This window comes from Mobula hypostoma, chromosome 10 (genome assembly GCF_963921235.1).
Source record: "Mobula hypostoma chromosome 10, sMobHyp1.1, whole genome shotgun sequence".
NCBI lineage: Eukaryota > Metazoa > Chordata > Chondrichthyes > Myliobatiformes > Myliobatidae > Mobula > Mobula hypostoma.
In genome coordinates this window covers 38,677,485-38,704,045 of record NC_086106.1, presented here as the reverse complement: position 1 = coordinate 38,704,045, position 26,561 = coordinate 38,677,485, and the positions used below count along the sequence as shown (strand labels likewise).

Genomic DNA, 26,561 nt, shown 5'->3' with positions numbered 1-26,561 from the left:
AAGAGGATCAGTTACTCAGTAGATCACGAGCCCTTCAGATGACTTCACCTTACCTCAGCTGAGAACATAATGAGAGGTCTCTCATGTTGTCAACTACATTTCAGGGGGTCAAAACAGACTGATTTTGTTAGGCATGTTCATTACCATTTTAATTAGTTCAGCTCAAAATCGTGGGCCAAAGGATTTGCTCTTATACTGTACCATTCTATGATGTATGAAGCATCTCAGCTCGAAACGTTGACTGTTCATTCCCCTCCACCGACGTTGCCTGACTTGTTGAGTTCCTTCAGTGTGTCGCTTGAGAAATGGGGGCAGGTATAGGGGTACTTTTTCGGAGTCTCTGGGTCTACAACTCCATCAGTGCCTGTGGCCAGAGTGATGGAAAACCCCAAGTACTTCTTCCGACAGATTCCCAGGAGGGAAGAGGAGGCTCATTTCAATATCTTGTCCGCAGTGTGGGAGAGCAAATTAGACTATGCGGCAACCCCTCAGCACTGGGTGGGTTGTCCTCGCTCACTCATGGACATCCTAGAGCAGGGGTTCCCCAGCATTTTTATGTCATTAAGCAAAGGGTCCATGGACCCCAGGTCCTCTGTTATAGAGCCACAGAGTCACAGAACAGAGACAGGCCCTTCTGCCCTTGCTATTCATTACCTGTAACTCCGTCTGTAACTAGATCACAATTTCCTTAAAAGAAGACCACAGTAAATGCAGATCAGTAATCTCTTCCCTCCTGACAATCAACACAGGTGCACTTCAAGGATGTGTATATAGGCATCCATTAGTCTCGTGAGACCATGGATTTGCCCTTGGAAGGTTTCCAGGGTGCAGGCCTGGGCAAGGTTGTGTGGAAGACCTGCAGTTGCCCATGCTGCAAGTCTCCCCTCTCCATGCCACCGATGTTGTCCAAGAGAAGGGCACTAGGGCCAATACAGCTAGGCACCGGTGTCGCTGCAGAGCAATGTGTGGTTAAGTGCCTTGCTCAAGGACACAACACGCTGCCTCAGCTGAGGCTCGAAATACCAACCTTCAGATCACTATACCGATGCCTTAACCACTTGGCCATGTGCCAAATAGGATGTATGCCTAGCTGTAACAAAAACCTTCCACAATGTCAACAAGACTGAGTAATTGATTGAGCACTTCTGGAAGGGAAAGTCAGAGAAACATACAGCAGTCTCCTGTGAGTGGACAGTGGTGGACAGGGTGATCACTTTCAAACACCTGGGGCTCAGCATCTCAGGAGATCTGTCCTGAGCCCAGCATGATTAAAGCAATTGTGAAGAAGACACAGCGATGGCTCTTCTCCATGAAGAGTTTGAGGAGATTTGGTATGTCATCAAAGACTTTTACAGATTTCTACAGATGTGCAGTGGAGAACATTCTGACCGGTTGCATCATCGTCTGGTATGGAAGCTCCAATTCACAGAATTACAAGAGGCTGCAGACGTTGTAGATTCAGCCAGCTCCACCATAGACACAACACAACCCTCTTCACAACACAACGCAATCTTCACAACCCAACCTTCACAAAACAACCCTCTTCCCAACACAACCCAGCCTTCACAACACAAACCTACCTTCACAACACAACCCAACCTTTACAATACAACCCAACCTTCACAACACAACCCAACCTTCACAACACAACCCTCTTCACAACACAGCCCAACCTTCTCAACCCAACCCAACCTTCACAACACAGCCCAACCTTCACAACCCAACCTTCACAACACAACCCAACCTTCACAACACAACACAACCTTCACAACACAACCCTCTTCACAACACAACCCAACCTTCACAACACAACCCAACCTTCACAACACAACCCAACCTTCACAACACAACCCAACCTTCACAACACAACCCAACCTTCACAACACAACCCAACCTTCACAACACAACCCAACCTTCACAACACAACCCAACCTTCACAACACAACCCTCTTCACAACACAACCCAACCTTCACAACACAACCCAACCTTCACAACACAACCCAACCTTCACAACACAACCCTCTTCACAACACAAACCCAACCTTCACAACACAACCCAACCTTCACAACACAACCCTCTTCACAACCCAACCCAACCTTCACAACACAACCCAACCTTCACAACACAACCCAACCTTCACAGCACAACCCAACCTTCACAGCACAACCCAACTTTCACAGTACAACCCAACCTTCACAACACAACCCAACCTTCACAACACAACCCTCTTCACAACACAACCCAACCTTCACAACACAACCCAACCTTCGCAACACAACCCAACCTTCACAGCACAACCCAACCTTCACAACACAACCCAACCTTTACATCACAACCTTCTTCACAACACAAACTTCACAACACAACCCTCTTCACAACACAAACCCAAACTTCACAACACAACCCAACCTTCACAGCACAACCCAACCTTCACAACATAACCCAACCTTCACAACCCAACCCAATCTTCACAACACAACCCAACCCTCACAACACAACCCTCTTCACAACCCAACCCAACCTTCACAACACAACCCAACCTTCACAACACAACCCAACCTTCACAACACAACCCAACCTTCACAACACAACCCAACCTTCACAACACAACCCAACTTTCACAGCACAACCCAACCTTCACAACACAACCCAACCTTCACAACACAACTCTCTTCACAACCCAACCCAACCTTCACAACACAACCCAACCTTCACAACACAACCCTCTTCACAACACAACCCAACCTTCACAACACAACCCTCTTCACAACACAGCCCAACCTTCACAACACAACCCAACCTTCACAACACAACCCAACCTTCACAACACAACCCAACCTTCACAACACAACCCAACCTTCACAACACAACCCAACCTTCACAACACAACCCTCTTCACAACACAGCCCAACCTTCACAACACAACCCAACCTTCACAAAACAACCCAACTTTTACAACACAACCCAACCTTCACAACACAAACCCAACCTTCACAACACAATCCAACCTTCACAACACAACCCAACCTTCACAACACAACCCAACCTTCACAACACAACCCAACCTTCACAGCACAACCCAACCTTCACAACATAACCCAACCTTCACAACCCAACCCAATCTTCACAACACAACCCAACCTTCACAACACAACCCTCTTCACAACCCAACCCAACCTTCACAACACAATCCAACCTTCACAACACAACCCTCTTCACAACACAACCCAACCTTCACAACACAACCCAACCTTCACAGCACAACCCAACTTTCACAGTACAACCCAACCTTCACAGCACAACCCAACCTTCACAACACAACCCAACCTTCACAACACAACCCTCTTCACAACACAACCCAACCTTCACAACACAACCCAACCTTCACAACACAACCCAACCTTCACAACACAACCCAACCTTCACAACACAACCCAACCTTCACAACACAACCCTCTTCACAACACAACCCAACCTTCGCAACACAACCCAACCTTCACAGCACAACCCAACCTTCACAGCACAACCCAACCTTCACAACATAACCCAACCTTCACAACCCAACCCAATCTTCACAACACAACCCAACCTTCACAACACAACCCTCTTCACAACCCAACCCAACCTTCACAACACAACCCAACCTTCACAACACAACCCTCTTCACAACACAACCCAACCTTCGCAACACAACCCAACCTTCACAGCACAACCCAACCTTCACAGCACAACCCAACCTTCACAGCACAACCCAACTTTCACAGTACAACCCAACCTTCACAACAGAACCCTCTTCACAACACAACCAAACCTTCACAACACAACCCAACACTCACAACACAACCGTCTTCACAACCCAACCCAACCTTCACAACACAACCCAACCTTCACAACACAACCCTCTTCACAACACAACCCAACCTTCACAACACAACCCAACCTTCGCAACACAACCCAACCTTCACAGCACAACCCAACCTTCACAACACAACCCAACCTTCACAACACAACCCTCTTCACAACACAGCCCAACCTTCTCAACCCAACCCAACCTTCACAACACAACCCAACCTTCACAACACAACCCTCTTCACAACACAACCCAACCTTCACAACACAACCCTCTTCACAACACAACCCAACCTTCACAACACAACCCAACCTTCACAACACAACCCAACCTTCACAACACAACCCAACCTTCACAACACAACCCTCTTCACAACACAACCCAACCTTCACAACACAACCCAACCTTCACAGCACAACCCAACCTTCACAACACAACCCAACCTTCACAGCACAACCCAACCTTCACAACACAACCCAACCTTCACAACACAACCCAACCTTCACAACACAACCCAACCTTCACAACACAACCCTCTTCACAACACAACCCAACCTTCACAACACAACCCAACCTTCACAACACAACCCAACCTTCACAACACAACCCAACCTTCACAACACAACCCAACCTTCACAACACAACCCAACCTTCACAACACAACCCAACCTTCACAACACAACCCTCTTCACAGCCCAACCCAACCTTCACAACACAACCCAACCTTCACAACACAACCCAACCTTCACAACACAACCCAACCTTCACAACACAACCCAACCTTCACAACACAACCCTACCTTCACAACACAACTCTCTTCACAACCCAACCCAACCTTCACAACACAACCCAACCTTCACAACACAGCCCAACCTTCACAACACAAACCCAACCTTCACAACACAACCCTACCTTCACAACCCAACCCAACCTTCACAACACAACCCTCTTCACAACACAGCCCAACCTTCACAACACAACCCAACCTTCACAAAACAACCCAACTTTTACAACACAACCCAACCTTCACAACACAAACCCAACCTTCACAACACAATCCAACCTTCACAACACAACCCTCTTCACAACACAACCCAACCTTCACAACACAACCCAACCTTCACAGCACAACCCAACTTTCACAGTACAACCCAACCTTCACAGCACAACCCATCCTTCACAACACAACCCAACCTTCACAACACAACCCTCTTCACAACACAACCCTCTTCACAACCCAACTCAAACTTCACAACACAACCCAACCTTCACAACACAACCCAACCTTTACATCACAACCTTCTTCACAACACAACACAACCTTCACAACACAACCCTCTTCACAACACAAACCCAACCTTCACAACACAACCCAACCTTCACAGCACAACCCAACCTTCACAACATAACCCAACCTTCACAACCCAACCCAATCTTCACAACACAACCCAACCCTCACAACACAACCCTCTTCTCAACCCAACCCAACCTTCCCAACACAACCCAACCTTCACAACACAACCCTCTTCACAACACAACCCAACCTTCACAACACAACCCAACCTTCACAACACAACCCAACCTTCACAGCACAACCCAACCTTCACAACACAACCCAACCTTCACAACACAACCCTCTTCACAACCCAACCCAACCTTCACAACACAACCCAACCTTCACAACACAACCCTCTTCACAACACAACCCAACCTTCACAACACAACCCAACCTTCACAACACAACCCAACCTTCACAACACAACCCAACCTTCACAACACAACCCAACCTTCACAACACAACCCAACCTTCACAACACAACCCAACCTTCACAACACAACCCAACCTTCACAACACAACCCTCTTCACAACACAACCCAACCTTCACAACACAACCCAACCTTTACAACACAACCCAACCTTCACAACACAACCCTCTTCACAACACAAACCCAACCTTCACAACACAACCCAACCTTCACAGCACAACCCAACCTTCACAACACAACCCAACCTTCACAACACAACCCAACCTTCACAACACAACCCAACCTTCACAACACAACCCTACCTTCACAACACAACCCTCTTCACAACCCAACCCAACCTTCACAACACAACCCAACCTTCACAACACAGCCCAACCTTCACAACACAACCCTACCTTCACAACACAACTCTCTTCACAACCCAACCCAACCTTCACAACACAACCCAACCTTCACAACACAACCCTCTTCACAACACAACCCAACCTTCACAACACAACCCAACCTTCACAGCACAACCCAACCTTCACAGCACAACCCAACCTTCACAACACAACCCAACCTTCACAGCACAACCCAACCTTCACAACACAACCCAACCTTCACAACACAACCCAACCTTCACAGCACAACCCAACCTTCACAACATAACCCAACCTTCACAACCCAACCCAATCTTCACAACACAACCCAGCCTTCACAACACAACCCTCTTCACAACCCAACCCAACCTTCACAACACAACCCAACCTTCACAACACAACCCTCTTCACAACACAACCCAACCTTCACAACACAACCCAACCTTCACAACACAACCCAACCTTCACAACACAACCCAACCTTCACAACACAACCCAACCTTCACAACAACCCAACCCAACCTTCACAACACAACCCTACCTTCACAACACAACTCTCTTCACAACCCAACCCAACCTTCACAACACAACCCAACCTTCACAACACAACCCTCTTCACAACACAACCCAACCTTCACAACACAACCCAACCTTCACAGCACAACCCAACCTTCACAGCACAACCCAACCTTCACAACACAACCCAACCTTCACAACACAACCCTCTTCACAACACAACCCAACCTTCACAACACAACCCTCTTCACAACACAACCCAACCTTCACAACACAACCCTCTTCACAACACAACCCAACCTTCACAACACAACCCAACCTTCACAACACAACCCAACCTTCACAGCACAACCCAACCTTCACAACACAACCCAACCTTCACAACACAACCCTCTTCACAACACAACCCAACCTTCACAACACAACCCAACCTTCACAACACAACCCAACCTTCACAGCACAACCCAACCTTCACAACACAACCCAACCTTCACAACTCAACCCAACCCAACCTTCACAACACAACCCAACCTTCACAACACAACCCTCTTCACAACCCAACCCAACCTTCACAACACAACCCAACCTTCACAACACAACCCTCTTCACAACACAACACAACCTTCACAACACAACCCAACCTTCACAGCACAACCCAACCTTCACAACACAACCCAACCTTCACAACACAACCCAACCTTCACAACCCAACCCAATCTTCACAACACAACCCAACCTTCACAACACAACCCTCTTCACAACCCAACCCAACCTTCACAACACAACCCAACCTTCACAACACAACCCTCTTCACAACACAACCCAACCTTCACAACACAACCCAACCTTCACAGCACAACCCAACCTTCACAGCACAACCCAACTTTCACAGTACAACCCAACCTTCACAACACAACCCTCTTCACAACACAACCCAACCTTCACAACACAACCCAACCTTCGCAACACAAACCAACCTTCACAGCACAACCCAACCTTCACAACACAACCCAACCTTTACATCACAACCTTCTTCACAACACAACACAACCTTCACAACACAACCCTCTTCACAACACAAACCCAACCTTCACAACACAACCCAACCTTCACAGCACAACCCAACCTTCACAACAAAACCCAACCTTCACAACCCAACCCAATCTTCACAACACAACACAACCCTCTTCACAACCCAACCCAACCTTCACAACACAACCCAACCTTCACAACACAACCCAACCTTCACAGCACAACCCAACCTTCACAACACAACCCAACCTTCACAACACAACCCTCTTCACAACACAAACCCAACCTTCACAACACAACCCAACCTTCACAGCACAACCCAACCTTCACAACATAACCCAACTTTCACAACCCAACCCAATCTTCACAACACAACCCAGCCTTCACAACACAACCCTCTTCACAACACAACCCAACCTTCACAACACAACCCAACCTTTACAACACAACCCAACCTTCACAACATAACCCAACCTTCACAACCCAACCCAATCTTCACAACACAACCCAGCCTTCACAACACAACCCTCTTCCCAACACAACCCAACCTTCACAACACAACCCTACCTTCACAACACAACCCAACCTTTACAAAACAACCCAACCTTCACAACACAACCCAACCTTAACAACACAACCCAACCTTCACAACACAACCCTCTTCACAACACAACCCAACCTTCACAACACAACCCAACCTTCACAAAACAACCCAACTTTTACAACACAACCCAACCTTCACAACACAAACCCAACCTTCACAACACAATCCAACCTTCACAACACAACCCAACCTTCGCAACACAACCCAACCTTCACAGCACAACCCAACCTTCACAACATAACCCAACCTTCACAACCCAACCCAATCTTCACAACACAACCCAACCTTCACAACACAACCCTCTTCACAACCCAACCCAACCTTCACAACACAACCCAACCTTCACAACACAACCCTCTTCACAACACAACCCAACCTTCACAACACAACCCAACCTTCACAGCACAACCCAACCTTCACAACACAACCCAACCTTCACAACACAACCCAACCTTCACAACCCAACCCAATCTTCACAACACAACCCAACCCTCACAACACAACCCTCTTCACAACCCAACCCAACCTTCCCAACACAACCCAACCTTCACAACACAACCCTCTTCACAACACAACCCAACCTTCACAACACAACCCAACCTTCACAGCACAACCCAACCTTCACAGCACAACCCAACTTTCACAGTACAACCCAACCTTCACAACAGAACCCTCTTCACAACACAACCCAACCCTCACAACACAACCGTCTTCACATCCCAACTAAACCTTCCCAACACAACCCAACCTTCACAACACAACCCTCTTCACAACACAACCCAACCTTCACAACACAACCCAACCTTCGCAACACAACCCAACCTTCACAGCACAACCCAACCTTCACAACACAACCCAACCTTTACATCACAACCTTCTTCACAACACAACACAACCTTCACAACACAACCCTCTTCACAACACAACCCAACCTTCACAACACAACCCTCCTTCACAACACAACCCAACCTTCACAACACAACCCAACCTTCACAACACAACCCAACCTTCACAACACAACCCAACCTTCACAACACAACCCTCTTCACAACACAACCCAACCTTCACAACACAACCCAACCTTCACAACACAACCCAACCTTCACAACACAACCCAACCTTCACAACACAACCCTCTTCACAACACAACCCAACCTTCACAACACAACCCTCTTCACAACACAACCCAACCTTCACAACACAACCCAACCTTCACAACACAACCCAACCTTCACAACACAACCCAACCTTCACAACACAACCCAACCTTCACAACACAACCCAACCTTCACAACACAACCCAACCTTCACAACCCAACCCAACCTTCACAACACAACCCTCTTCACAACACAGCCCAACCTTCACAACACAACCCAACCTTCACAAAACAACCCAACTTTTACAACACAACCCAACCTTCACAACACAAACCCAACCTTCACAACACAATCCAACCTTCACAACACAACCCTCTTCACAACACAACCCAACCTTCACAACACAACCCAACCTTCACAGCACAACCCAACCTTCACAACACAACACAACCTTCACAGCACAACCCAACTTTCACAGCACAACCCAACCTTTACAACACAACCCATCCTTCACAGCACAACCCAACCTTCACAGCACAACCCAACCTTCACAACACAACACAACCTTCACAGCACAACCCAACTTTCACAGCACAACCCAACCTTCACAACACAACCCAACCTTTACAACACAACCTTCTTCACAACACAACACAACCTTCACAACACAACCCTCTTCACAACACAACCCAACCTTCACAACACAACCCAACCTTCACAGCACAACCCAACCTTCACAACACAACCCAACCTTCACAACCCAACCCAACCTTCACAACACAACCCTACCTTCACAACACAACTCTCTTCACAACCCAACCCAACCTTCACAACACAACCCAACCTTCACAGCACAACCCAACCTTCACAGCACAACCCAACCTTCACAACACAACACAACCTTCACAACACAACCCAACCTTCACAGCACAACCCAACCTTCACAACACAACCCAACCTTCACAACACAACCCTCTTCACAACCCAACCCAACCTTCACAACACAACCCAACCTTCACAACACAACCCTCTTCACAACACAACCCAACCTTCACAACACAACCCAACCTTCACAACACAACCCAACCTTCACAACACAACCCAACCTTCACAACACAACCCAACCTTCACAACACAACCCAACCTTCACAGCACAACCCAACCTTCACAACACAACCCAACCTTCACAACACAACCCTCTTCACAACACAACCCAACCTTCACAACACAACCCAACCTTTACAACACAACCCAACCTTCACAACACAACCCTCTTCACAACACAAATCCAACCTTCACAACACAACCCAACCTTCACAACACAACCCTCTTCACAACCCAACCCAACCTTCACAACACAACCCAACCTTCACAACACAACCCAACCTTCACAACTCAACCCAACCCAACCTTCACAACACAACCCTACCTTCAGAACACATCTCTCTTCACAACCCAACCCAACCTTCACAACCCAACCCAACCTTCACAACACAACCCTCTTCACAACACAGCCCAACCTTCACAACACAACCCAACCTTCACAACACAACCCAACCTTCACAACACAACCCAACCTTCACAACACAACCCAACCTTCACAACACAACCCAACCTTCACAACACAACCCAACCTTCACAACACAACCCAACCTTCACAACACAACCCAACCTTCACAACACAACCCTCTTCACAACACAAACCCAACCTTCACAACACAACCCAACCTTCACAACACAACCCTCTTCACAACACAACCCAACCTTCACAACACAACCCAACCTTCACAGCACAACCGAACCTTCACAGCACAACCCAACCTTCACAACATAACCCAACCTTCACAACCCAACCCAATCTTCACAACACAACCCAACCCTCACAACACAACCCTCTTCTCAACCCAACCCAACCTTCCCAACACAACCCAACCTTCACAACACAACCCTCTTCACAACACAACCCAACCTTCGCAACACAATCCAACCTTCACAGCACAACCCAACCTTCACAGCACAACCCAACCTTCACAGCACAACCCAACTTTCACAGTACAACCCAACCTTCACAACAGAACCCTCTTCACAACACAACCCAACCTTCACAACACAACCCAACCTTCACAACACAACTCTCTTCACAACCCAACCCAACCTTCACAACACAACCCAACCTTCACAACACAACCCTCTTCACAACACAACCCAACCTTCACAACACAACCCAACCTTCACAGCACAACCCAACCTTCACAGCACAACCCAACCTTCACAACACAACCCAACCTTCACAGCACAACCCAACTTTCACAGCACAACCCAACCTTTACAACACAACCCAACCTTCACAACACAACCCAACCTTCACAACACAACCCTCTTCACAACCCAACCCAACCTTCACAACACAACCCTCTTCACAACACAACCCAACCTTCACAACACAACCCAACCTTCACAACACAACCCAACCTTCACAACACAACCCAACCTTCACAACACAACCCTCTTCACAACACAAACCCAACCTTCACAACACAACCCTCTTCACAACACAACCCAACCTTCACAACACAACCCAACCTTCACAGCACAACCCAACCTTCACAACACAACCCAACCTTCACAACACAACCCAACCTTCACAACCCAACCCAACCTTCACAACACAACCCTCTTCACAACACAACACAACCTTCACAACACAACCCAACCTTCACAACACAACCCAACCTTCACAACACAACCCTCTTCACAACACAACCCAACCTTCACAACACAACCCAACCTTCACAACACAACCCAACCTTCACAACACAACCCTCTTCACAACCCAACCCAACCTTCACAACACAACCCTCTTCACAACACAAACCCAACCTTCACAACACAACCCAACCTTCACAACACAACCCAACCTTCACAACACAACCCAACCTTCACAACACAACCCAACCTTCACAACCCAACCCAACCTTCACAACACAACCCAACCTTCACAACACAACCCAACCTTTACAACACAACCTTCTTCACAACACAACCCAACCTTCACAACACAACCCTCTTCACAACACAAACCCAACCTTCACAACACAACCCAACCTTCACAGCACAACCCAACCTTCACAACACAACCCAACCTTCACAACACAACCCAACCTTCACAACACAACACAACCTTCACAACACAACCCAGCCTTCACAACACAACCCAACTTTCACAACACAACCCAACCTTCACAGCACAACCCAACCTTCACAACACAACCCAACCTTCACAACACAACCCTCTTCACAACACAAACCCAACCTTCACAACACAACCCAACCTTCACAGCACAACCCAACCTTCACAACAAAACCCAACCTTCACAACCCAACCCAATCTTCACAACACAACCCAGCCTTCACAACACAACCCTCTTCACAACACAACCCAACCTTCACAACACAACCCAACCTTCACAACACAACCCAACCTTCACAACACAACCCAACCTTCACAGCACAACCCAACCTTCACAACACAACCCAACCTTCACAACACAACCCAACCTTCACAGCACAACCCAACCTTCACAGCACAACCCAACCTTCACAACACAACCCAACCTTCACAGCACAACCCAACCTTCACAGCACAACCCAACCTTCACAACACATCTCTCTTCACAACCCAACCCAACCTTCACAACACAACCCAACCTTCACAACACAACCCTCTTCACAACACAACCCAACCTTCACAACACAACCCAACCTTCACAACACAACCCAACCTTCACAGCACAACCCAACCTTCACAGCACAACCCAACTTTCACAGTACAACCCAACCTTCACAACAGAACCCTCTTCACAACACAACCCAACCTTCACAACACAACCCAACCCTCACAACACAACCGTCTTCACAACCCAACCCAACCTTCCCAACACAACCCAACCTTCACAACACAACCCTCTTCACAACACAACCCAACCTTCACAACACAACCCAACCTTCACAACACAACCCAACCTTCACAGCACAACCCAACCTTCACAACACAACCCAACCTTCACAACACAACCCTCTTCACAACACAACCCAACCTTCACAACACAACCCAACCTTCACAACACAACCCAACCTTCACAACACAACCCTCTTCACAACACAACCCAACCTTCACAACACAACCCTCTTCACAACACAACCCAACCTTCACAACACAACCCAACCTTCACAACACAACCCAACCTTCACAACACAACCCAACCTTCACAACACAACCCTCTTCACAACCCAACCCAACCTTCACAACACAACCCTCTTCACAACACAACCCAACCTTCACAACACAACCCAACCTTCACAGCACAACCCAACCTTCACAACACAACCCAACCTTCACAACACAACCCAACCTTCACAACACAACCCAACCTTCACAACACAACCCTCTTCACAGCACAACCCAACCTTCACAACACAACCCAACCTTCACAGCACAACCCAACCTTCACCACACAACCCTCTTCACAACACAACCCAACCTTCACAACACAACCCAACCTTCACAACACAACCCAACCTTCACAACACAACCCTCTTCACAACACCAACCCAACCTTCACAACACAACCCTCTTCACAACACAACCCAACCTTCACAACACAACCCAACCTTCACAACACAACCCAACCTTCACAACACAACCCAACCTTCACAACACAACCCAACCTTCACAACCCAACCCAACCTTCACAACACAACCCAACCTTCACAACACAACCCAACCTTTACAACACAACCTTCTTCACAACACAACCCAACCTTCACAACACAACCCTCTTCACAACACAAACCCAACCTTCACAACACAACCCAACCTTCACAGCACAACCCAACCTTCACAACACAACCCAACCTTCACAACACAACCCAACCTTCACAACACAACACAACCCCTTCACAACACAACCCAACCTTCACAACACAACACAACCTTCACAACACAACCCAACCTTCACAGCACAACCCAACCTTCACAACACAACCCAACCTTCACAACACAACCCTCTTCACAACACAAACCCAACCTTCACAACACAACCCAACCTTCACAGCACAACCCAACCTTCACAACATAACCCAACCTTCACAACCCAACCCAATCTTCACAACACAACCCAGCCTTCACAACACAACCCTCTTCACAACACAACCCAACCTTCACAACACAACCCAACCTTCACAACACAACCCAACCTTCACAACACAACCCAACCTTCACAACACAACCCAACCTTCACAACACAACCCAACCTTCACAACACAACCCTCTTCACAACACAACCCAACCTTCACAACACAACCCTACTTTCACAAAACAACCCAACCTTTACAAAACAACCCAACATTCACAACACAACCCAACCTTAACAACACAACCCAACCTTCACAACACAACCCTCTTCACAACACATCCCAACCTTCTTAACCCAAACCAACCTTCACAACACAACCCAACCTTCACAACACAACCCTCTTCACAACACAAACCCAACCTTCACAACACAACCCAACCTTCACAACACAACCCACTTCACAACACAACCCAACCTTCACAACACAACCCAACCTTCACAACACAACCCAACCTTCACAACCCAACCCAACCTTCACAACACAACCCAACCCTCACAACACAACCCTCTTCACAACCCAACCCAACCTTCACAACACAACCCAACCTTCACAACACAACCCTCTTCACAACACAACCCAACCTTCGCAACACAACCCAACCTTCACAGCACAACCCAACCTTCACAACACAACCCAACCTTCACAACATAACCCAACCTTCACAACCCAACCCAATCTTCACAACACAACCCAACCCTCACAACACAACCCTCTTCACAACCCAACACAACCTTCACAACACAACCCAACCTTCACAACACAACCCTCTTCACAACACAACCCAACCTTCACAACACAACCCAACCTTCACAGCACAACCCAACCTTCACAGCACAACCCAACTTTCACAGTACAACCCAACCTTCACAACAGAACCCTCTTCACAACACAACCCAACCTTCACAACACAACCCAACCCTCACAACACAACCGTCTTCACAACCCAACCCAACCTTCACAACACAACCCAACCTTCACAACACAACCCTCTTCACAACACAACCCAACCTTCACAACACAACCCAACCTTCACAACACAACCCAACCTTCACAGCACAACCCAACCTTCACAACACAACCCAACCTTTACATCACAACCTTCTTCACAACACAACACAACCTTCACAACACAACCCTCTTCACAACACAACCCAACCTTCACAACACAACCCTCTTCACAACACAAACCCAACCTTCACAACACAACCCAACCTTCACAACACAACCCAACCTTCACAACACAACCCTACCTTCACAACACAACCCTCTTCACAGCCCAACCCAACCTTCACAACACAACCCAACCTTCACAACACAGCCCAACCTTCACAACTCAACCCAACCCAACCTTCACAACACAACCCTCTTCACAACACAACCCAACCTTCACAACACAACCCTCTTCACAACACAACCCAACCTTCACAACACAACCCAACCTTCACAACACAACCCAACCTTCACAACACAACCCAACCTTCACAACACAACCCAACCTTCACAACACAACCCAACCTTCACAACACAACCCAACCTTCACAACCCAACCCAACCTTCACAACACAACCCTCTTCACAACACAGCCCAACCTTCACAACACAACCCAACCTTCACAAAACAACCCAACTTTTACAACACAACCCAACCTTCACAACACAAACCCAACCTTCACAACACAATCCAACCTTCACAACACAACCCTCTTCACAACACAACCCAACCTTCACAACACAACCCAACCTTCACAGCACAACCCAACTTTCACAACACAACCCAACCTTCACAGCACAACCCAACCTTCACAACACAACCCAACCTTCACAGCACAACCCAACCTTCACAGCACAACCCAACCTTCACAACACAACCCAACCTTCACAACACAACCCAACCTTCACAACACAACCCAACCTTCACAGCACAACCCAACCTTCACAACACAACCCAACCTTTACAACACAACCTTCTTCACAACACAACACAACCTTCACAACACAACCCTCTTCACAACACAAACCCAACCTTCACAACACAACCCAACCTTCACAGCACAACCCAACTTTCACAGCACAACCCAACCTTTACAACACAACCCAACCTTCACAACACAACCCAACCTTCACAACACAACCCTCTTCACAACCCAACCCAACCTTCACAACACAACCCAACCTTCACAACACAACCCTCTTCACAACACAACCCAACCTTCACAACACAACACAACCTTCACAACACAACCCAACCTTCACAGCACAACCCAACCTTCACAACACAACCCAACCTTCACAACACAACCCTCTTCACAACACAAACCCAACCTTCACAACACAACCCTCTTCACAACACAACCCAACCTTCACAACACAACCCAACCTTCACAACACAACCCAACCTTTACAATACAACCCAACCTTCACAACACAACCCAACCTTAACAACACAACCCAACCTTCACAACACAACCCTCTTCACAACACAGCCCAACCTTCTTAACCCAAACCAACCTTCACAACACAACCCAACCTTCACAACACAACCCTCTTCACAACACAAACCCAACCTTCACAACACAACCCAACCTTCACAACACAACCCTCTTCACAACACAACCCAACCTTCACAACACAACCCAACCTTCACAGCACAACCCAACCTTCACAACACAACCCAACCTTCACAACCCAACCCAACCTTCACAACACAACCCAACCTTCACAACACAACTCTCTTCACAACCCAACCCAACCTTCACAACACAACCCAACCTTCACAACACAACCCTCTTCACAACACAACCCAACCTTCACAACACAACCCAACCTTCACAACACAACCCAACCTTCACAGCACAACCCAACCTTCACAGCACAACCCAACCTTCACAACACAACCCAACCTTCACAACACAACCCTCTTCACAACACAACCCAACCTTCACAACACAACCCAACCTTCACAACACAACCCTCTTCACAACACAACCCAACCTTCACAACACAACCCAACCTTCACAACACAACCCTCTTCACAACACAACCCAACCTTCGCAACACAACCCAACCTTCACAGCACAACCCAACCTTCACAGCACAACCCAACCTTCACAACACAACCCAACCTTCACAACCCAACCCAATCTTCACAACACAACCCAACCTTCACAACACAACCCTCTTCACAACCCAACCCAACCTTCACAACACAACCCAACCTTCACAACACAACCCTCTTCACAACACAACCCAACCTTCACAACACAACCCAACCTTCACAGCACAACCCAACCTTCACAACACAACCCAACCTTCACAGCACAACCCAACCTTCACAACACAACCCAACCTTCACAACACAACCCTCTTCACAACACAACCCAACCTTCACAACACAACCCAACCTTCACAACACAACCGTCTTCACAACCCAACCCAACCTTCACAACACAACCCAACCTTCACAACACAACCCTCTTTACAACACAACCCAACCTTCACAACACAAGCCAACCTTCGCAACACAAACCCAACCTTCACAGCACAACCCAACCTTCACAACACAACCCAACCTTCACAACACAACCCTCTTCACAACACAGCCCAACCTTCTCAACCCAACCCAACCTTCACAACACAACCCAACCTTCACAACACAACCCTCTTCAGAACACAACCCAGCCTTCACAACGCAACCCTCTTCACAACACAACCCAACCTTCACAACACACCCAACCTTTACAACACAACCCAACCTTCACAACACAACCCTCTTCACAACACAACCCTCTTCACAACCCAACCCAACCTTCACAACACAACCCAACCTTCACAACATAACACAACCTTCACAACACAATCCAACCTTCACAGCACAACCCAACCTTTACAACACAACCCAACCTTCACAACATAACCCAACCTTCACAACCCAACCCAACCTTCACAACACAACCCTCTTCACAACACAACACAACCTTCACAACACAATCCAACCTTCACAGCACAACCCAACCTTCACAACACAACCCTCTTCACAACACAGCCCAACCTTCTCAACCCAAACCAACCTTCACAACACAACCCAACCTTCACAACACAACCCTCTTCACAACACAACCCAGCCTTCACAACACAACCCTCTTCACAACACAACCCAACCTTCACAACACAACCCAACCTTTACAACACAGCCCAACCTTCACAACACAACCCTCTTCACAACACAACCCTCTTCACAACCCAACCCAACCTTCACAACACAACCCTCTTCACAACACAACACAACCTTCACAACACAACCCAACCTTCACAGCACAACCCAACCTTCACAACACAACCCAACCTTCACAACACAGCCCTCTTCACAACAGAGCCCAACCTTATCAACCCAACCCAACCTTCACAACACAACCCAACCTTCACAACACAACCCAACCTTCACAACACAAACCCAACCTTCACAACACAATCCAACCTTCACAACACAACCCTCTTCACAACACAACCCAACCTTCACAACACAACCCAACCTTCACAGCACAACCCAACCTTCACAGCACAACCCAACTTTCACAGTACAACCCAACCTTCACAACAAAACCCAACCCTCACAACACAACCCAACCCTCAAAACACAACCGTCTTCACAACCCAACCCAACCTTCCCAACACAACCCAACCTTCACAACACAACACAACCTTCACAACACAACCCTCTTCACAACACAACCCAACCTTCACAACACAACCCTCTTCACAACACAAACCCAACCTTCACAACACAACCCAACCTTCACAGCACAACCCAACCTTCACAACACAACCCAACCTTCACAACACAACCCAACCTTCACAACACAACCCAACCTTCACAACACAACCCTCTTCACAACCCAACCCAACCTTCACAACACAACCCAACCTTCACAACACAACCCTCTTCACAACACAACCCAACCTTCACAACACAACCCAACCTTCACAACACAACCCAACCTTCACAGCACAACCCAACCTTCACAACACAACCCAACCTTCACAACACAACCCTCTTCACAACACAAATCCAACCTTCACAACACAACCCAACCTTCACAACACAACCCTCTTCACAACACAACCCAACCTTCACAACACAACCCTCTTCACAACACAACCCAACCTTCACAACACAACCCAACCTTCACAACACAACCCAACCTTCACAACACAACCCAACCTTCACAACACAACCCAACCTTCACAACACAACCCAACCTTCACAACACAACCCTCTTCACAACACAACCCAACCTTCACAACACAACCCAACCTTTACAACACAACCCAACCTTCACAACACAACCCTCTTCACAACACAAATCCAACCTTCACAACACAACCCTACCTTCACAACACAACCCTCTTCACAGCCCAACCCAACCTTCACAACACAACCCAACCTTCACAACACAGCCCAACCTTCACAACACAACCCTACCTTCACAACACATCTCTCTTCACAACCCAACCCAACCTTCACAACCCAACCCAACCTTCACAACACAACCCTCTTCACAGCACAACCCAACCTTCACAACACAACCCAACCTTCACAACACAGCCCAACCTTCACAACAACCCAACCCAACCTTCACAACACAACCCAACCTTCACAACACAGCCCAACCTTCACAACACAACCCTACCTTCACAACACAACTCTCTTCACAACCCAACCCAACCTTCACAACACAACCCTACCTTCACAACACAACTCTCTTCACAACCCAACCCAACCTTCACAACACAACCCTCTTCACAACACAGCCCAACCTTCACAACACAACCCAACCTTCACAACACAACCCAACCTTCACAACACAACCCAACCTTCACAACACAACCCAACCTTCACAGCACAACCCAACCTTCACAGCACAACCCAACCTTCACAGCACAACCCAACCTTCACAACACAACCCAACCTTCACAACACAACCCAACCTTCACAACACAACCCTCTTCACAACCCAACCCAACCTTCACAACACAACCCAACCTTCACAACACAACCCTCTTCACAACACAACCCAACCTTCACAACACAACCCAACCTTCACAACACAACCCAACCTTCACAACACAACCCAACCTTCACAACACAACCCAACCTTCACAACACAACCCAACCTTCACAACACAACCCAACCTTCACAACACATCTCTCTTCACAACCCAACCCAACCTTCACAACCCAACCCAACCTTCACAACACAACCCTCTTCACAACACAGCCCAACCTTCACAACACAACCCAACCTTCACAAAACAACCCAACTTTTACAACACAACCCAACCTTCACAACACAAACCCAACCTTCACAACACAACCCTCTTCACAACACAACCCAACCTTCACAACACAACCCAACCTTCACAACACAACCCAACCTTCACAACACAACCCTCTTCACAACACAACCCAACCTTCACAACACAACCCAACCTTCACAACACAACCCAACCTTCACAACACAACCCAACCTTCACAACACAACCCAACCTTCACAACACAACCCTCTTCACAACACAACCCAACCTTCACAACACAACCCAACCTTCACAACACAACCCAACCTTCACAGCACAACCCAACTTTCACAGCACAACCCAACCTTTACAACACAACCCAACCTTCACAACACAACCCAACCTTCACAACACAACCCTCTTCACAACCCAACCCAACCTTCACAACCCAACCCAACCTTCACAACACAACCCTCTTCACAACACAACCCAACCTTCACAACACAACCCAACCTTCACAGCACAACCCAACCTTCACAACACAACCCAACCTTCACAACACAACCCAACCTTCACAACACAACCCTCTTCACAACCGAACCCAACCTTCACAACACAACCCTCTTCACAACCCAACCCAACCTTCACAACACAACCCAACCTTCACAACACAACCCTCTTCACAACACAACCCAACCTTCACAACACAACCCTCTTCACAGCACAACCCAACCTTCACAACACAACCCAACCTTCACAGCACAACCCAACCTTCACCACACAACCCTCTTCACAACACAACCCAACCTTCACAACACAACCCAACCTTCGCAACACAACCCAACCTTCACAGCACAACCCAACCTTCACAACAGAACCCAACCTTTACATCACAACCTTCTTCACAACACAACCCAACCTTCACAACACAACCCTCTTCACAACACAAACCCAACCTTCACAACACAACCCAACCTTCACAGCACAACCCAACCTTCACAACATAACCCAACCTTCACAACCCAACCCAATCTTCACAACACAACACAACCCTCTTCTCAACCCAACCCAACCTTCCCAACACAACCCAACCTTCACAACACAACCCAACCTTCACAGCACAACCCAACCTTCACAACACAACCCAACCTTCACAACACAACCCTCTTCACAACACAAACCCAACCTTCACAACACAACCCAACCTTCACAGCACAACCCAACCTTCACAACACAACCCAACCTTCACAACACAACCCAATCTTCACAACACAACCCAACCTTCACAACACAACCCTCTTCACAACACAACCCAACCTTCACAACACAACCCAACCTTTACAACACAACCCAACCTTCACAACATAACCCAACCTTCACAACCCAACCCAATCTTCACAACACAACCCAGCCTTCACAACACAACCCTCTTCCCAACACAACCCAACCTTCACAACACAACCCTACTTTCACAAAACAACCCAACCTTTACAAAACAACCGAACATTCACAACACAACCCAACCACAACACAACCCAACCTTCACAACACAACCCTCTTCACAACACATCCCAACCTTCACAACACAACCCAACCTTCACAACACAACCCAACCTTCACAACACAACCCTCTTCACAACACAAACCCAACCTTCACAACACAACCCAACCTTCACAACACAACCCAACCTTCACAACCCAACCCAACCTTCACAACACAACCCAACCTTCACAACACAACCCAACCTTCACAACTCAACCCAACCCAACCTTCACAACACAACCCTACCTTCACAACACAACTCTCTTCACAACCCAACCCAACCTTCACAACACAACCCAACCTTCACAACACAACCCTCTTCACAACACAACCCAACCTTCACAACACAACCCAACCTTCACAACACAACCCAACCTTCACAACACAACCCAACCTTCACAACACAACCCAACCTTCACAACCCAACCCAATCTTCACAACACACCCCAGCCTTCACAACACAACCCTCTTCACAACCCAACCCAACCTTCACAACACAACCCAACCTTCACAACACAACCCTCTTCACAACACAACCCAACCTTCACAACACAACCCAACCTTCACAGCACAACCCAACCTTCACAGCACAACCCAACTTTCACAGTACAACCCAACCTTCACAACACAACCCTCTTCACAACACAACCCAACCTTCACAACACAACCCAACCCTCACAACACAACCGTCTTCACAACCCAACCCAACCTTCCCAACACAACCCAACCTTCACAACACAACCCTCTTCACAACACAACCCAACCTTCACAACACAACCCAACCTTCGCAACACAACCCAACCTTCACAGCACAACCCAACCTTCACAACACAACCCAACCTTTACATCACAACCTTCTTCACAACACAACACAACCTTCACAACACAACCCTCTTCACAACACAAACCCAACCTTCACAACACAACCCAACCTTCACAGCACAACCCAACCTTCACAACATAACCCAACCTTCACAACCCAACCCAATCTTCACAACACAACCCAACCCTCACAACACAACCCTCTTCTCAACCCAACCCAACCTTCCCAACACAACCCAACCTTCACAACACAACCCAACCTTCACAGCACAACCCAACCTTCACAACACAACCCAACCTTCACAACACAACCCTCTTCACAACACAAACCCAACCTTCACAACACAACCCAACCTTCACAGCACAACCCAACCTTCACAACATAACCCAACTTTCACAACCCAACCCAATCTTCACAACACAACCCAGCCTTCACAACACAACCCTCTTCACAACACAACCCAACCTTCACAACACAACCCAACCTTCACAACACAACCCAACCTTCACAACACAACCCAACCTTCACAACCCAACCCAACCTTCACAACACAACCCTACCTTCACAACACAACCCTCTTCACAACCCAACCCAACCTTCACAACACAACCCTCTTCAAAACACAACACAACCTTCACAACACAACCCAACCTTCACAGCACAACCCTACCTTTACAACACAAACCCAACCTTCACAACACAATCCAACCTTCACAACACAACCCAACCTTCACAACACAACCCTCTTCACAACACAACCCAACCTTCACAACACAACCCAACCTTCACAGCACAACCCAACCTTCACAACACAACCCAACCTTCACAACACAACCCTCTTCACAACACAACCCAACCTTCACAACACAACCCAACCTTCACAACACAACCCAACCTTCACAGCACAACCCAACTTTCACAGTACAACCCAACCTTCACAGCACAACCCATCCTTCACAGCACAACCCAACCTTCACAACACAACCCAACCCTCACAACACAACCCTCTTCACAACCCAACCCAACCTTCCCAACACAACCCAACCTTCACAACACAACCCTCTTCACAACACAACCCAACCTTCACAACACAACCCAACCTTCACAACACAACCCAACCTTCACAGCACAACCCAACCTTCACAACACAACCCAACCTTCACAGCACAACCCAACCTTCACAGCACAACCCAACCTTCACAGCACAACCCAACCTTCACAACACAACCCAACCTTCACAACACAACCCAACCTTCACAACACAACCCAACCTTCACAACACAACCCTCTTCACAACACAAACCCAACCTTCACAACACAACCCAACCTTCACAGCACAACCCAACCTTCACAACATAACCCAACTTTCACAACCCAACCCAATCTTCACAACACAACCCAGCCTTCACAACACAACCCTCTTCACAACACAACCCAACCTTCACAACACAACCCAACCTTTACAACACAACCCAACCTTCACAACATAACCCAACCTTCACAACCCAACCCAATCTTCACAACACAACCCAGCCTTCACAACACAACCCTCTTCACAACCCAACCCAACCTTCACAGCACAACCCTCTTCAAAACACAACACAACCTTCACAACACAACCCAACCTTCACAGCACAACCCTACCTTTACAACACAAACCCAACCTTCACAACACAATCCAACCTTCACAAAACAACCCTCTTCACAACACAACCCTCTTCACAACACAACCCAACCTTCACAACACAACCCAACCTTCACAGCACAACCCAACCTTCACAGCACAACCCAACTTTCACAGTACAACCCAACCTTCACAACAGAACCCTCTTCACAACACAACCCAACCTTCACAACACAACCCAACCCTCACAACACAACCGTCTTCACAACCCAACCCAACCTTCCCAACACAACCCAACCTTCACAACACAACCCTCTTCACAACACAACCCAACCTTCACAACACAACCCAACCTTCACAACACAACCCAACCTTCACAACACAACCCAACCTTCACAACACAACCCAACCTTCACAACACAACCCAACCTTCACAACACAACCCAACCTTCACAACACAACCCAACCTTCACAACACAACCCTCTTCACAACACAACCCAACCTTCACAACACAACCCAACCTTCACAACACAACCCAACCTTCACAACACAACCCTCTTCACAACACAACCCAACCTTCACAACACAACCCAACCTTCACAACACAACCCAACCTTCACAACACAACCCAACCTTCACAACACAACCCAACCTTCACAACATAACCCAACCTTCACAACCCAACCCAATCTTCACAACACAACCCAACCCTCACAACACAACCCTCTTCACAACCCAACACAACCTTCCCAACACAACCCAACCTTCACAACACAACCCTCTTCACAACACAACCCAACCTTCGCAACACAACCCAACCTTCACAGCACAACCCAACCTTCACAGCACAACCCAACCTTCACAACATAACCCAACCTTCACAACCCAACCCAATCTTCACAACACAACCCAACCCTCACAACACAACCCTCTTCACAACCCAACACAACCTTCCCAACACAACCCAACCTTCACAACACAACCCTCTTCACAACACAACCCAACCTTCGCAACACAACCCAATCTTCACAGCACAACCCAACCTTCACAGCACAACCCAACTTTCACAGTACAACCCAACCTTCACAACAGAACCCTCTTCACAACACAACCCAACCTTCACAACACAACCCAACCCTCACAACACAACCGTCTTCACAACCCAACCCAACCTTCCCAACACAACCCAACCTTCACAACACAACCCTCTTCACAACACAACCCAACCTTCACAACACAAGCCAACATTCGCAACACAACCCAACCTTCACAGCACAACCCAACCTTCACAACACAACCCAACCTTTACATCACAACCTTCTTCACAACACAACACAACCTTCACAACACAACCCTCTTCACAACACAAACCCAACCTTCACAACACAACCCAACCTTCACAGCACAACCCAACCTTCACAACATAACCCAACCTTCACAACCCAACCCAATCTTCACAACACAACCCAACCCTCACAACACAACCCTCTTCTCAACCCAACCCAACCTTCCCAACACAACCCAACCTTCACAACACAACCCTCTTCACAACACAACCCAACCTTCACAACACAACCCTCTTCACAACACAACCCAACCTTCACAACACAACCCAAACTTCACAACACAACCCAACCTTCACAGCACAACCCAACCACATTGATGACATCTTCAAAAGGCAGTGCCTCGAGAGGGTAGCATCCATCATTAAGGACTCTCACCATCTGGAACCCATCCTCTTCTCATAACTACCATCAAAGGAGGCTTGAAGACCCACTCTCAGTATTTTAGGAAGAGCTTCTTCCACTCCGCCATCAGGTTTCTGAATGGTCATGAACCTATGAACACTATC

At 47.8% G+C, this 26,561-nt stretch overlaps 1 protein-coding gene across 1 annotated transcript in view; it reads right to left on the bottom strand.

The window, feature by feature from the left end:
- Positions 1 to 26,561, bottom strand: part of LOC134353287 (serine/threonine-protein kinase MRCK beta) — a 145,252-nt gene that overhangs the window by 20,324 nt on the left and 98,367 nt on the right. The gene's annotated exons all lie outside the window — the stretch shown is intronic.